We start from the raw sequence: 14,788 nt of genomic DNA, 5'->3' as shown, positions 1-14,788 counted from the left end.
TTTGGATCATTTCTTGGTAGTAGATCCCTTATGAAAGGCGCTACACGACCGCTGTGGTATAGAAATTACATTTTCTATGTGATCGTCCAAATTTCTGCCTGACAACCTTGCACTACATGCCTGTGATTTACTTCTTAAAATAATTTTTCACAAAAGGAACCTTGAATGTTGCGGGGTTTTAGTGACCCGAACTCACCTTAAAGGACAGTAAGTAGTCGTGCAGGGCAATTTACAAACAGAGTCCTGCTTTGATGGCGCTGATTACACTCATTCACAAAGATTTCCACTCTCCCAGGAGCCGACGGGGCACTTGAAGTGTCACAAACAGTGCGAGAAGAGAGGACGCTGCCCGAATCTGCGAAACTCTCGACCTGGAGGAGCAGCCCGACATTCCGCGCCTCCCAGTGTCCACTTTGTTCTCACGACCCCTCGCCGCTGAAGGCGGTCTCGTCTTCACATTGTTTACAGCTCGGTGCAGTTAAAAAGTAGAAAGACGCAAAGCTGTTTTCCTCATCTCTTCTACTATTGGGCTGGGAGAGGCGTGTTTGTGTTTACTTCTTTTCAATATCAGTAAAATAACTCTCACACAAATAATAACAATTTCGTAAAGACAAAAAAAAAAATGGCGTCCACAAACGAAGTGATTAGTTCCTGTATTATAATATGTTCTGTGGTCATACGTAATTTCCATATCACGTGGTCATACGTAATTTCTGTTTCAAACACAAAAAGAATTTTATATATATAGATAACACCAAGAGAAAACTAAGAATTTACACATGAACTGAACCAAAACATAAATTGAAGATTGGATGGTCAAAGGGACAGATAAAAGAGCATAAGTTGGATTTTTGATTACTACATTGACTTTCACTTACCTTTAACCAGAATTTTAAAATTCCATTTCTAACATATAAATTTGTAAGAGACTCATTCCAACCTCTTCTTTACAGGACATCTTTGTGCCTAAACTCTAGTGCACACACTACAATTACATATATAAACCCTTAGTGCATTTTTTTAAATCTCTGCACACTGGATATACTCCCCAAATATAATCCCTTTCAGGATTGGCTGAAGAGTACATGGCACCCTTAGGGAGTTTCGGGTACAATAGCCCCCAAGTCATAAATAACATCAAAGAGCAGGCCCCCTTAGGGGATTGTCACACTATCAAACTTAAAAAAATTGAAGAAAGTGGGGAGAGACCCCATGTAAATTGGCACACTTGCAACAGCATGTAAAATTTACAGATGGACATAGGGGGCTGTCTTTAAGGTGGCAGGAGGGTGCTTGGATAGGTTTTGGGCCACACAAGTTATTATGCCCCAAGGCCAAATCAGCCTATACATAGAGCTAGCCCTAATCCCATTGTATCAAAAAGGAAAATGGTGCAGCAAAAAGCATAAAATAAGAGAGGTGCATATGACATTATTTATATTGATTTTCAGAATGGCTTTTGATAAGATACTTCATGAAATGTTAGTGAACAAACTAAAATAAGTGCGAATTCAAGACATGGTCTGTAGGAAGGTGCAAAATTGGCTCAGATACAGTGTTACAAAAACAGTTATGGTGAAGGCAACATTTTCAGAATTAGGTGATGTTAAAAGTGGCGTCCCTCAGGGATCAGAGCTGGGGCTGCTGCTCTTTTTTAAAATATTCAAACAATCTTGACAAGAATAAAACACATAAGGTGGGTGCATTTGTAGATGATACCAGAGAAGGCAGAAGAGCAAATACGTATTGTAGGATCAGCTAACTTGTTATAGAGGGACTTTGACAGCATATGAGCTTGAACAGATTTGTGGCAGATGAAATTAAATGTAAGTTAGTGTAAACTATTACACACAGGAAGTAGAAATGTTCAATATAAATATGCAGTGGAGATCTGAAACGTGAAAGTACCCCTTATGAGAAGGACCTAGGATTCATAGTAGAATCATCACTATCTATACCAAGACTGTCTACAGAAGTGATCGAGAAGGTTAATGGGCTGTTAAGTTATGTTTGGAGTACTAGTAAAGGAAAGTTATGGTTAAGTTATACAACGTGTTAGTGGAGTACTGTTTATAGATTTGATCTTCCTATTACAAAAAAGACAGAGCGGTGCTAGAGAAAGCCCAGAGGAGAGCCAGGCTAGGAGGTATGACCAGTGAAAGATTAAAGGAGTTGAACAGTTTAAAATGAAGGGGTGACATGATCGAAGTGCTTAAAATTATAAACAAAATCAGTACAATGGATCCCAACTGTTACTATAAAATAAATTATTCAACCAGAACCCAGGAACTTGCATGGAAACTTGTTAAGGGAAGATTTCACACAAATGTTAGAAAGTTTTTCTTCTCACAAAGATCCATAGACACATGAAATAAATGGCAAAGTAGTGTGATGGAGAGTAGGATTTTAGGGACCTACGGATCGATTCATTCTTTTCATCTTTTGACTCCAAAGGAGATTAGTTTATTACCAGTTCATAGCAGTTGTAATAATTGAATTTGTATGCAAATGAGTAACAAACAAAGTTGCAATATGACCAGATGATAATGAGCTCTGATTTGTGTATGCCATTCCAGTAGTGAGCTTTCAGTCTGATTTAAATACTGAGAGTGAAAGAGCATCTCATATACAAACAGACAGGCCATTCTAGAGTTTTGGTGCCTGTTGCTAAAAGCTCTACCACCAACACTTGTTTTATTAATCCTTGGAACCTTTAGTAGACCAGCATCTTGAGTATGTGATGTGTCCTTCGGGTTGTATGTATTAATATGTTAGTATTAAAACAGAAGGATTTGGAAATCAGCCCTAAACTTAACTAGAAACAAGTGTAATGCTTTAAGAACTGGAGTTATTAAGTTGTACTGCTTATGTCTAGAAATGATATTTGCAGCAGTTTTTTTTATTAAATGAAAGCTATAAAAAGAACCAAATGAGAAGCTTGTAAATAACACATAGTCAATTCTATCAGTGATGCATCAATGAGTTTACTTTGATGTATCCTCCACACATAGAAAACATCTTCATTTTACCACACATTTATGCCGAAAAAAAGAGGTACATTAGTTTTTTAATGTAGGTGATACTAGGGTGTTGTATCGTGTTAGCCATTATGGATGTAGTGAGAAGTCAAGCAAAATGACACCTTTTATTGGTTAACTAAAAAGATTACAATATGCAAGCTTTCAAGGCCCCTCAATCAGGCAAGAAGTAATCAATGTATATAATTAACGTATGTGATAAAACAGTGGTATATAAAAATGACATCTAAATTACTGTATGTACTTATTAAGTGTAACAAATGTTTAGACCCAGGAAGTTTAAAAGTGATAGGTGATTGTTGTTGTGTGTACTGTGTCCACTGTGTCCACCACTTAATAACAATCATTACCTGTACTAATGTGTAGGGTGAGATTGACGTTGTGCACAACTCCTTTTTTTGAGAACTTCAGCGAGAAAATGTAAATTTGAAACAGTTCTATAAGTATTAAACATCCTTGGAGGATTCTACTTACATTTTCTCAATAATGGTCTGACACTATTGACTAGCACTTAGTGCATTAGGAACTGCGCCAGTCAATAAAGGTCTATTGATAATGTTTAGAGTAGGTGCTGCCAGAACAGAGATTAAACATTTCAGTGGTTTTGTTTGGATTGTGTCTAAAGGACAGGTAGTAAGTATCCTTTCAAAGATAACACTTATGATTTCTTATTCTGTTATGAAGTTAGAATTACAGTACTAAAGCAATGTCCACAAGGAGAGATGTGGTTGGATACAGTCAAGTTTGCACGATGACTTTTTCAAATATGGGATCTTACATCACTAAGATTATCAATTACATTGTTTAAAAAATCTGTACAACTGATGTCATTGTAGAGATTTTGAATTGCAGTTCAGATTTTCTGTTAGTCAAAGTATGAACTGTTCTAAACAGAACAGAAGGCGTATTTTTGTTTCCAGAAATGCAAAGCTTTTTAAAGTCTTTTTTAATGCTGTCTGTGCTATTCAGGAGATCTGTAAGTTTGTTGCTCTTCATGAACACTCTAGTTTTCAGGATTCTGATTCAAGAGAGTGAGTGCTCTTATTAAATTAGGCTGAATTTCTTTGTTTTCTGATAATATGATGGTGGTGTGTTCAGCAGGGAGCATTAGCACCATGGATGGACCAGGTTCAATGCTGGGAATTATAATGTGGAATGGTTGTTCTACTCTTCTCAAAGCCACACTGATGACAAAATGACTCCACCACAAATCAGTCATGATGTAAATAATAATTGTACTCAGAGCTTGGAGATGGTCTCGTCCGTGATGGGAGATGGACGTCTGAAGCGGAGCTCTGTTAGCAGCGGCTTATTTTTTCTCTTATTTCTTATTATCCCGAGGTATCCTGTATTTACCCAACCCGAGGAGTTTCTACTACAGTATATAAATATGAGTAACAAGAAATGCGGTCAGAAAGAAATGGAAAAGAAACTTTAAACTACAACCAAGTCTAGAAAGACATCAAACCCAAGTACAAGGTATAGCCTTTCAGAGACTGACCTGGAACAGGCAGGCAAAAGCACAAACTTCCCAGGATCCCACTCCACTGCAACATCTCCAGTCGAGAACGAAAATGGGAGCAAAGGTGCAAGTGATGCAGGTCACGATAGCTCGCCAATTCCAGAAGATCACTTAAAACTAGAGATGTCCTTACAGTCCGTGCATTCATCTAATCCTCGCGAGCCAGAAGCATCGGCTGTAGCTGGGGTTGCCACTTCACCAGCTTAGCACAAAAGCCGAAACAATTTGTCTGAACTGAAAGAAATGATCGAAACATTGTCCATGGCCACGAGTGAGCTCAAGAAAGACATTCAGAAAAATATGAAGAAAGAAATAAATGGCTAGCTCAAGATAAACGAGAAGACAAACGAGAAGCTGCGGCTGGAGCTGCAAGAGATGTGGCAGGAATATAAAGACTTGGAAAAATGTACATATAATCGTTTTGATGCAGCATTTAAAGATATGCTGAGAAAAATTGAGGAACACATTCAGGAGAATGCGTCTAAACTGCAAGAACTTGCCGATCAGTTGGAAGACATTAAACAGACATTCACGGCTCGAATTGAAACAGCCGAACATTTGGCATTTAACGCCGATGGAAAAGCTACAGCTGCGAATTCAGAATGCAAAAAACTAGGAGACAGACTTGCGGCTCTGAAAGATGGAAGCAGAGGGAATAGTATTAGAATCGAAGGTCTACCTGGGAATCGTGAAAGTCCAAACCCAGTGAAATTCGTAGCTGAACTACTCTCAAAAATAATTGGAGAGGACTTTAAATCAGATACCGAGATAGCGGCAGCTTATCGCATGCATGGATCAAATACCTTTAAACCTAGGTCTTTAATTGTCCGCTTCGAGAGATTACAATTTAAGCTTAATGTAATGGCACTTCTCAGACGCAAACAAGAGATTATATCTAAAAATAACCACATTCGTATTTTCCCTGATTACTCACCCTCAACAGCTGCTAAATGTGCAGATTTTAACAACTTTAAACAGCGGTTACGGAAAGCCGATATCAGATACAGCCTCTTGTATCCTGCCAAACTGAAAGTGGAAATTCAAGACAAATATCACATATTCTTCTCTACGGATGAAGCGGAAAAGGAATATTCACATCCTGTCATGGTATGGCAAGAAGATATTACCTACTGTTTGATCCGCTTACAATTATACAGGTACCATAATTATATATTCTTTTCTCCTCTCGGACACTTTTTGTTTATGTTTTAATTATAATTGTAGGTGTATGTGTGGAAGAAATTAAAGCAGATGTTTTTTTTTGTTTTGTTTGTGTTTTTGACTATTCTAAAGGAGACTGTTTAACAGCATACCCTTGGTTTATTGTTAATGTTATTATTGCATTAGGGTTTACTTTGCTTATCCAGGGCCACTTTTTAACACCACTCCCTGGTTTACTGTATTAATATTTTAAGAGTGTTAATGATTATATTTTATGCTTATAGTCTGTTAATGATTATATTTTATGCTTATAGTATTTAGACTTTATCGGCAATAGATATCTCTACTCTTTAATCCCCACATGCTGCTGCTGGGGGGATTGTTTTGTTTTGGACGTGCTCTGTCTCTAGGTATGTCAGAGGACTGGGACTTTGTGAAGTGGGGTCCAGCCTCACGTGGGGAGGCAAAATGAAGGGGTGGGGGGAGAAAGAGAGCAAAGCTATATCTAATCTATTATTTTAATCCTTATGATGATAACTACCAACGTAACAATAGGCTGCAAGGCAATAACTTGTGGGGAAATTGGAAATTAAGGTTAAAGCTGTCTCACTTCCAGTTAAGACTACAAAAGGACATCAAAAATTCAGAATCAATGTATCCATGATGGGACAGTTAACTTTGTGAACTGGGATGTTAAAGGCCTGAATTATGAATTAAAGAGAAAGTACTCTCTCACCTAACAGGTTTAAATGCTAAAACAGTATTTTTACAGGAGACCCACTTACTAAGCAAGCATCAGTTCCGGCTGCAAAAGGACTGGACTGGCCAAACATTCCATTCCAGCTTTACAAAGAAAACTAGAGGTGTCAGAATTCTTATACATAAAACAGTCTCATTTGTAGCATCAGATGTAGTATCGGATCCTGAAGGGAGATATGTGAGGGTCATGGGCAACTTATTTAACTGTAATATGATTTTGATAAATGTTTATGCACCCAATGTCGATGATATAGAATTCATGCAAAATCTATTTGCATCCATTCCCAATGTGAACACTCATAAAATTATAATGTCTGGGGACTTTAATTGTGTTTTAAATCCACTCTTAGATAGGACTCCTGTCACAGGGGGGATGACATCTAACACTACAAAGACAATTACAGTTTTTAACTGACCACAACCTATCAGACCCCTGGAGATTTCTAAACCCAAACTCAAGAACATATTCTTTCTACTCACCAGTGCATCATTGTTACTCAAGAATTGATTATTTCTTTATAGATAATAATTTCCTGCCTACGATTAAATCTTGCAAGTACAATGCTATTGTTATTTCCGACCATGCCCCTCTGATCTTGGAGCTAAAATCATTATGCCCCACACACTCACCTCGCAGATGGCGTCTTAACCCACTTCTATTAGCAGACGAGAACTGTACAGAATTTATATCCAAACAAATCAGTTTCTTCTTAGAGACAAATACATCCTCAGAGGACTCTGCAGGAATACTCTGGGAAACTCTAAAGGCCTTCTTAAGAGGACAGATTATTTATATCTTTCACACAGAAATAAATTAGAAACCAATAAGGTATCAGAGCTAACCAGCGAAATTATTAGAATAGATGAAGAACATGCCAGGGTGTCCAAGTGAGGCTCTTCATAGGAAAAGACAGGCTCTGCATTCAGAGCTGAACCTCTTAACAACCAAAGAAACTGAACAACTCGTTTTTAAATCAAGATATCATTACTATGAACACGGAGAGAAAGCTAATAAGCTCTTAACTCAACAAATCCACAAGCAAGAAGTTCGCAATGCAATCCCAGCAATCACCAACACAAACAGAGATAAAATCATTGACCATAAAAATATAATGCACACATTCACAGACTACTATAAATCCTTATATTCTACTGAATTTAAAGAAGACAACACATAATCTAATGCATTTCTAGATACTTTACGGATACCACAAATAAATACTTTTAGTGCAAAGGAACTGGATAAACCTTTGGCGCTGTCAGAATCACTAGATGCCATAAAGTCACTTCAGAGCGGGAAAGCAGCAGGCCCTGATGGCTACCCTGTCGAATTTTATAATAAATTCTCCACTCAGCTAGATCCCCTCTTATTAGCAACATTTACAGAGCTAGAGACAATCAAATTCTACCTCAAACTTTTCACCAAGCATTAATCATCGTCTTTCCTAAACAAAATAAGGAATTGTTACAATGTGCATCATACAGACCAATTTCACTTCTGAATAATGATGTTGAGATACTCTCCAAAGTCCTAGCTAGAAGGATGGAGAAAGTGCTGCCTTCGGTAATATCACAAGATCAAACTGGATTTATTAAAGGCTGTCACTTAGCTTCTAATCTTTGACGCCTGTTTAATGTAATATATTCACCAGAAAAGTCAAACACCCCAGAGATATTATTATCATTGGATGCAGAAAAAGCATGTGATATGATTGAGTGGAACTACCTTTTCACTACATTAGAGAAATTCAAGTTCGACCCGAACATTTGTGAATGAATCAAACTACTGTATACAAATCCAGAAGCTTCAGTTTGTATTAACAACATTTGTTCAGACTACTTTAAACTAGAACGTGGTACTAGACAAGGATGCCCCTTGTCACCACTGCTATTTGCAATCGCCATTGAACCACTGGCAGTTCACTGTCGAAATGCTTATCAGATAAAGGGGATTTTCAGAGAAGGCCTTGAACAGAAAATTTCTCTATATGCAGATGATATGGTACTGTATATATCAGACCCACAAAATACTGTGCCTGCAGTCTTAACAGCACTTACAGAATTTAAAAAGATATCTGGTCTCAGAATTAATTTGAATAAAAGTGTGCTCTATGCAGTGACTTCTCAAGCATACAATATTAGATTGGACACCTTCCCTTTTATCATTGCAGATCAGTTTAAATACCTAGGGATAAATATTACAAGTAAATATAAAGCTCTTTATCAACAACATTTTGCCATCTGTATGGAAAAAAATAAGCAAGACTTGCATAGATGGTCAACCCTTCATCTCACTCTAGCTGGAAAAATGAACATTGTTAAGATGAATATCCTCCCTAAGCTTCTCTTTTTATTTCAAAACATTCCAGTCACTCAACATATTAGAAAAGGAGTGGAAGGTAGCAATGCAGAGAACTCACTTGAGCTCCATATGCATAAGGCATACAATTATTCAACTTAAAATTATATATTGAGCACATCTGTCTCACTTAAAATTGTCCAAAATGTTTCCAGGGCAAGATCCAACCTGCGAATGCTGCAATGAAGTCCCAGCCTCACTGGGTCACATGTTTTGGGCCTGCACCAAATTAACATCATTCTGGACAAAATTTTTTAAATGCATTTCAGACAGCCTTGGTGTCACAATTCCTCCTAACCCATTAACAGCTGTGTTTGCTGTTCTTCCAGATGGGCTTAAAGCGGAGAAGGACAAACAAACTATGATTTCCTTCACTACACTATTGGCACGCAGACTTATTTTGCTAAAGTGGAAGAATCTTAACTCTCCTCTTTTAAGTCAGTGGGTAACTGATGTTTTATACTATCTGACATTGGAAAAAAATTTAATTCTCAGTTAGAGGATCTGTGCAGGGCCGTTCTTAGGATGTTGGGGGCCCTGGGCATAATTAGACTGTGGGGGCCCTAATGCGTGTAGTATTAGCTACAGTTCAGCCAGATTTGACCTGTTTCCATTGGGCACCGCGTTGAGGTATGTAGCTAAGCCCAGCGTGTGCAAAATGTGCAGTGCAGTGGTGCATATTTTTATAAATTTTAGAGTATATTATTTATTTTTTTGTCACAATTAAAAAGTGTATTTTTTATACTGTTTTCCATTTTTTTCTACCAAATTAAAATTCGGGCTAAAGAACATTCCAGAATAAAGCTCAAGAAACAAAATCAACTTTTTGTGCTTTAACACTTGCGAAATCCTTAATTAATGCCAAGTAATCAAGCGATTGGACGTCTCGCTCAATGGACATTAATGCTAAAGCATTCAATCGTTCTTGTAACATGGTTGTCCTGAGGTAATTCTTGATTATCTTTAGCTTAGAAAAGCTGCGTTCCCCAGCAGCGACTGTAACTGGTATGGTCAAGGCAATACATAGCGCTATTGCGACGTTTGGAACAGAATCTTGCAAGCTGTTCTGGTATATAAACTGCAATGTTTCAAGAGCAGAAGCATTAGGAGGCACCAGATTTACCAAAATACGCAATTCAGAGAACAAGTCCTGAGCATCAATATCGGAACCAGTCGTTTCATCTGTTAATATCGCATTGAGATCCTGACAGGATTTAATCAAATCTGCATCACTTAGACATTTTATTCTCTCATAATTATAAAGAAAACCAAAGTAATCATAATGACCTTTCATTTGGTCAAAGTGCTCAGTCATTGACGATATTGCTTGGTCAAGCAATACATTGAAAAACTCAATGTGATATTTATCCTTTGGATCAAGTATTGGTTGATCTTGCGCTTCGTAGTCAAAATTTGAATCAAATTGTCTACGCACTATTCTTCTATCCGGATGGATAACTGCGTTTCATATTAATATGGTACTTGCGAAACTGCTAACATGAATAAAACGCAGTTATGAGTGGAGTACAATAAGACCAATGCAAAGGCGAGAAAGGGAAGAAAGCGTTATACGCGACAGAAAAACATGGGAAGAAGTCCGTGTCCACACTCACGGTGCAACCGTGGTCTGGAACGGAATGGTCTCCTCCGACGAGAGCACGCTATTTATTGACTTTTCTGCAGGCGTGTCGTAATCGGGCTCCACCTGCGCCTGTGCAGGGCCCTGGCCATAGTGAATGCCCCAAGCCCCAGTTCCCTGTTGCAGCGTCCCTGCCCCGGGAAAGGTCAGTAAGCTTAGCATTAAACTTCGTAGTACAGATACGTAGCTTGCGTCAGTCTTAAAAAAAAACCAAAACCCTCGAATGATGGGGCCCCTTTTGTCTCGGGGCCCCGGGCAACTGCCCTGCTCGCCCATGCCTAAGAATGGCCCTGATCTGTGCAGAACTTTTTCAAAACCTGGCAGGATCTAATCAATAATATTTTAGACAAAGCTCTTAAAGCACTGAGGAAGTAGATTCTCTCCCCATTTTTTTTTTATTATTGTCTGCCTATTAAACTCGTCAATTTATGTATTTTGACCAGCTTTAAGATTTGCTCTGCTGGCCAGGCTCTATTTCTCAGGGGCGGGGGTTGGGTTGATTTGTTCTCAATTCTATTTTTTGTAAAAATTTGATCTATCTGTATGGAATGATTACAATAAAATCAATAAAGTTGAAAAAAAAGAGAGTGAGTGCTCTTATTAAATTAGGCTGAATTTCTTTGTTTTCTGATAATATGATGGTGGTGTGTTCAGCAGGTTCAATGCTGGGAATTGTACTGTGGAATGGTTGTTCTACTCTTCTCAAAGCCACACTGATGACAAAATTCAAAATTACTCCACCACAAATCAGTCGTGATGTAAATAATAATTGTACTCAGAGCTTTTATTAGAGAGTCTTTCACCTTGCAAATTCAAAATCAGCTTCTGCCAGGAGACCCTCAACAATAGTTAAGAGAGATAAATGGAGCAATTAGCTGTGGTGCTCCTAGTGCTGTGTGCAGAGGTTTGAAAAAGCACATCTTTAAATTAAAACACTTGGAACAGAAGTGAATCTTATCAGGAGATGTTAGCCTTCCAAAATTCAAGTACGCAGTGTAAAACATTCCAGGATGTTAAATGGGCTTTGAGAAACTCCCAGAGATCTGCAGTCTTGTCCTACCTCAGCACAGATTTGTGCTTATGTCTCCACAATCAAAAACACACTGGGGAAGAATGGGTGACATTGGAGAGTAGTAAGGTGGAGCTTCTGCTAACCAAGAATGTAAATACTCAACATCTTCTTTGCTGGGAAGCACTTGGATGGCTACCAAGCCTTTTGGGAGAATGTTCTATGGACAGAAGTGACAAAAGTGGAACTTTTTGGATGATATGAATACCATTATATTAGCATAAAATAAAAACAAAACCTTCCACAGTAAGAACTTGATTCCAACAGTCAAAGTGGTGGTGCTAGTATGATGATGTTGGAATGCATTGCTGTCCCAGGATTTTAAGACTTACCCTGACCGAAGGAATCATGAATCCTGTTCAGTTTGAGAATCTGTCAGGTCATCTCTGTGGACTGAAATTGAAAGTTTGTTGGATCATACAGCAAGATAATACTAAAAAATACAAATACAAGTCAACATCACAAAGGGTGAAAAGGGGCAAAATTAAATTTTTCCACTGGCCTTGTCAAAGTCAAGGGCCTGAATCAAGTAGAGATGCTGTGGCAGGAGGAGTTCACCCTTGAAATCCTACAGATTTTTCTGAATTAAAACTGTCCTGGGACAAAATTCTTCCACAGTAATTTGAAACTCTGATATCAAATTATTGAAAGAGTTTAATTAAAGTCATTAGTTGAAAGTAGTACAACCTAACATTAAGCATACTTTTTCATGCTGTGCCAGTTATTGTTGAGTAACCTTTTCATTCAATAAATCACATTGAGAATACAGTATGTTATTTGTTCATTCATGTGTACCTATGGTAATATCGACATTTTGGTTAAAAACCCAAAACCATGCTGTTTAAGGGGTGTGAAGGTACAAAAGAGTGGAGGAGCCCTCTCAGAAAAATTTGGGGGACCAACCGGGCCATCCTGTTTAATGCTAAGAGTCCAAAAAATGGAACTGCAGATGTGAAAACAGTAAAGAGGCATAAACACTGTCTCACTTGGCTTCTCTAATTGTATTGCTCTATTGAGAGGTTCAGAAGTCGATATTTATAGTGTGGGACTGGAAGAGGCAGAGCTTTTGTGTGGGGTTCAGGTGCCTTCACCATGTGGTTTCTCGGTGCTACAGAGGAAGAAAATGATAATACAGTTAGCATGGGTGCCCCCACTTGCTCGGGAGTAGTATTGCAAGCTTCAACAGAAACCAGTGGGGGATCCTCATATACCCATGCATGACAGGAGGAAATAGTTCATTTTACTTTGGGGACAAATAACATAAACTATCTATCTATCTATCTATCTATCTATCTATCTATCTATCTATCTATCTATCTATCTATCTATCTATCTATCTATCAGGAAGGGGCAAAAGTATTTTTTTATGGCTCAGTTCTTTTTGTGTACATGCACTTAGGAGGCAGTCAGAAAGCTCAAAGGTGAGTGAAACATCGCGAGACAGGGGGTTGTCACGTGGTATTTACCCAAATCTCTTAATCTCTCAACAGGAAACCCGAAGAAAAGTAGACACTTCAATTCCGGGTTCTAAAATAGCCACCAAGACGTCACTTCCGGCCACCACCGATGACATCACTTCCGTCTCCTGTTTTCGACGTCATCTCCTGCCAACCACTTCTTGTCCTCCATTTTGATACTGTATATAAACACCATTTTGTTTCATGTAAACTATCAATTGTTACAAATTGCAAGTACTTTTGATCACTGCAACCCTTTTCTTTGCTTTATTTTTGTCCATTGGACATTATATGAGGACAGTCCCCAAAACTTTGTTTTTGTGGAGCTTCTTTTTTATCTTTCTCTTATGAAGTATTTCCACAATTGGTGTAGCTGGCAGGATTATTTTTGTTCGAAATGACAGAAGAACAAGACCTGAACACTGTCCTTTCCACTATCATGGCCGAACTACGTACCTTAAAGGTACAGATGGGCGAGACACAGACCCAGCTCACCAATCAGAGGCTCGTGCTGCAGCCGCAGTATGGATGGAGACCGTTCGGTCATTGCCTACTCAGCTTACGTATTTAACTGAGGAGGATGATATTAAATCCTAATTTTTGGTTTTTAAACGTACCGCTAAGCAGAACGCATGGCCGAGGTTGGAATGGGCGTACCTACTGGCTCCATACCTGAAGGGGATAGCGCAGAGAGCCTATTATGATTTAACTGAGGAGCAGGCCACAGACTATGATGTTTTAAAAACCGAGGTGTTTAAACACTACGGCATCTCTCCGGAACAGCAGGCGAGAGAATGGAGGGTGTGGCAATTTGATACCAAACCAAGGTTATTATAGTTTTGCCTTTTTATATTAGTTTTTATTTCTATATTTTTTCAGACCTTACTTGGAAATTCAGTTTAGTTTTAGTTTTCCTTCATTGTGTATTTTTAGTTTTAGTTTAGTTTTTATTTCACAAAGACATTTCTATTTTATTTTTATATGTGTTAATTTCAGTTTTAGTTTTAGTAATTATGGCATGGAGCGCCTACGGAGTTAGTTTTGTGTCACAATCAGACAGAACTATACACTTAACAGATTTGGATATGAGTTTAATGTTCGTGGAAGCTTACTACACTGCCTGGTTTACTATCTGGTTTTGTTTTTGTCTGATAAAAAAACAAGCATAATCAAAACTAGACACTGAATATGAATAATTTTACACAATTTTATAATTTTTAAAATATTTTCTCATGAAAATCACAGGGGCTTAGGAAGAATAGGGCTCTTAGACTTGAATCAGTGTGCAGACCCCACCTAGCTGTATTAAGGGAAACAAAGAACAACAAGCATGTAGTGTCAAGGTTAGAGGTGGCGAGTCTTGAATAGCCTACCATAAGGACAGTAAACCCATAATGAGCAGGGTAAGAGTAGGTAATAGGAATACAGACAGGCACAAAACAACAGAGACAGCATCTGAGATTAAGAACATCCATCCATCCATCCATTTTCCAACCCGCTGAATCCGAACATAGGGTCATGGGGGTCTGCTGGAGCCAATCCCAGCCAACACAGGGCACAAGGCAGGTAACCAATCCTGGGCAGGGTGCCAACCCACCGCAGGACACACACAAACACACCCACACACCAAGCACACACTAGGGCCAATTTAGAATCACCAATCCACCTAACCTGCATGTCTTCGGACTGTGGGAGGAAACCGGAGCGCCCGGAGGAAACCCACGCAGACACGGGGAGAACATGCAAACTCCACGCAGGGAGGACCCGGGAAGTGAACCCGGGTC

This window comes from Erpetoichthys calabaricus, chromosome 2 (assembly GCF_900747795.2).
Source record: "Erpetoichthys calabaricus chromosome 2, fErpCal1.3, whole genome shotgun sequence".
Lineage (NCBI taxonomy): Eukaryota > Metazoa > Chordata > Cladistia > Polypteriformes > Polypteridae > Erpetoichthys > Erpetoichthys calabaricus.
This window is presented reverse-complemented; position numbering follows the sequence as displayed.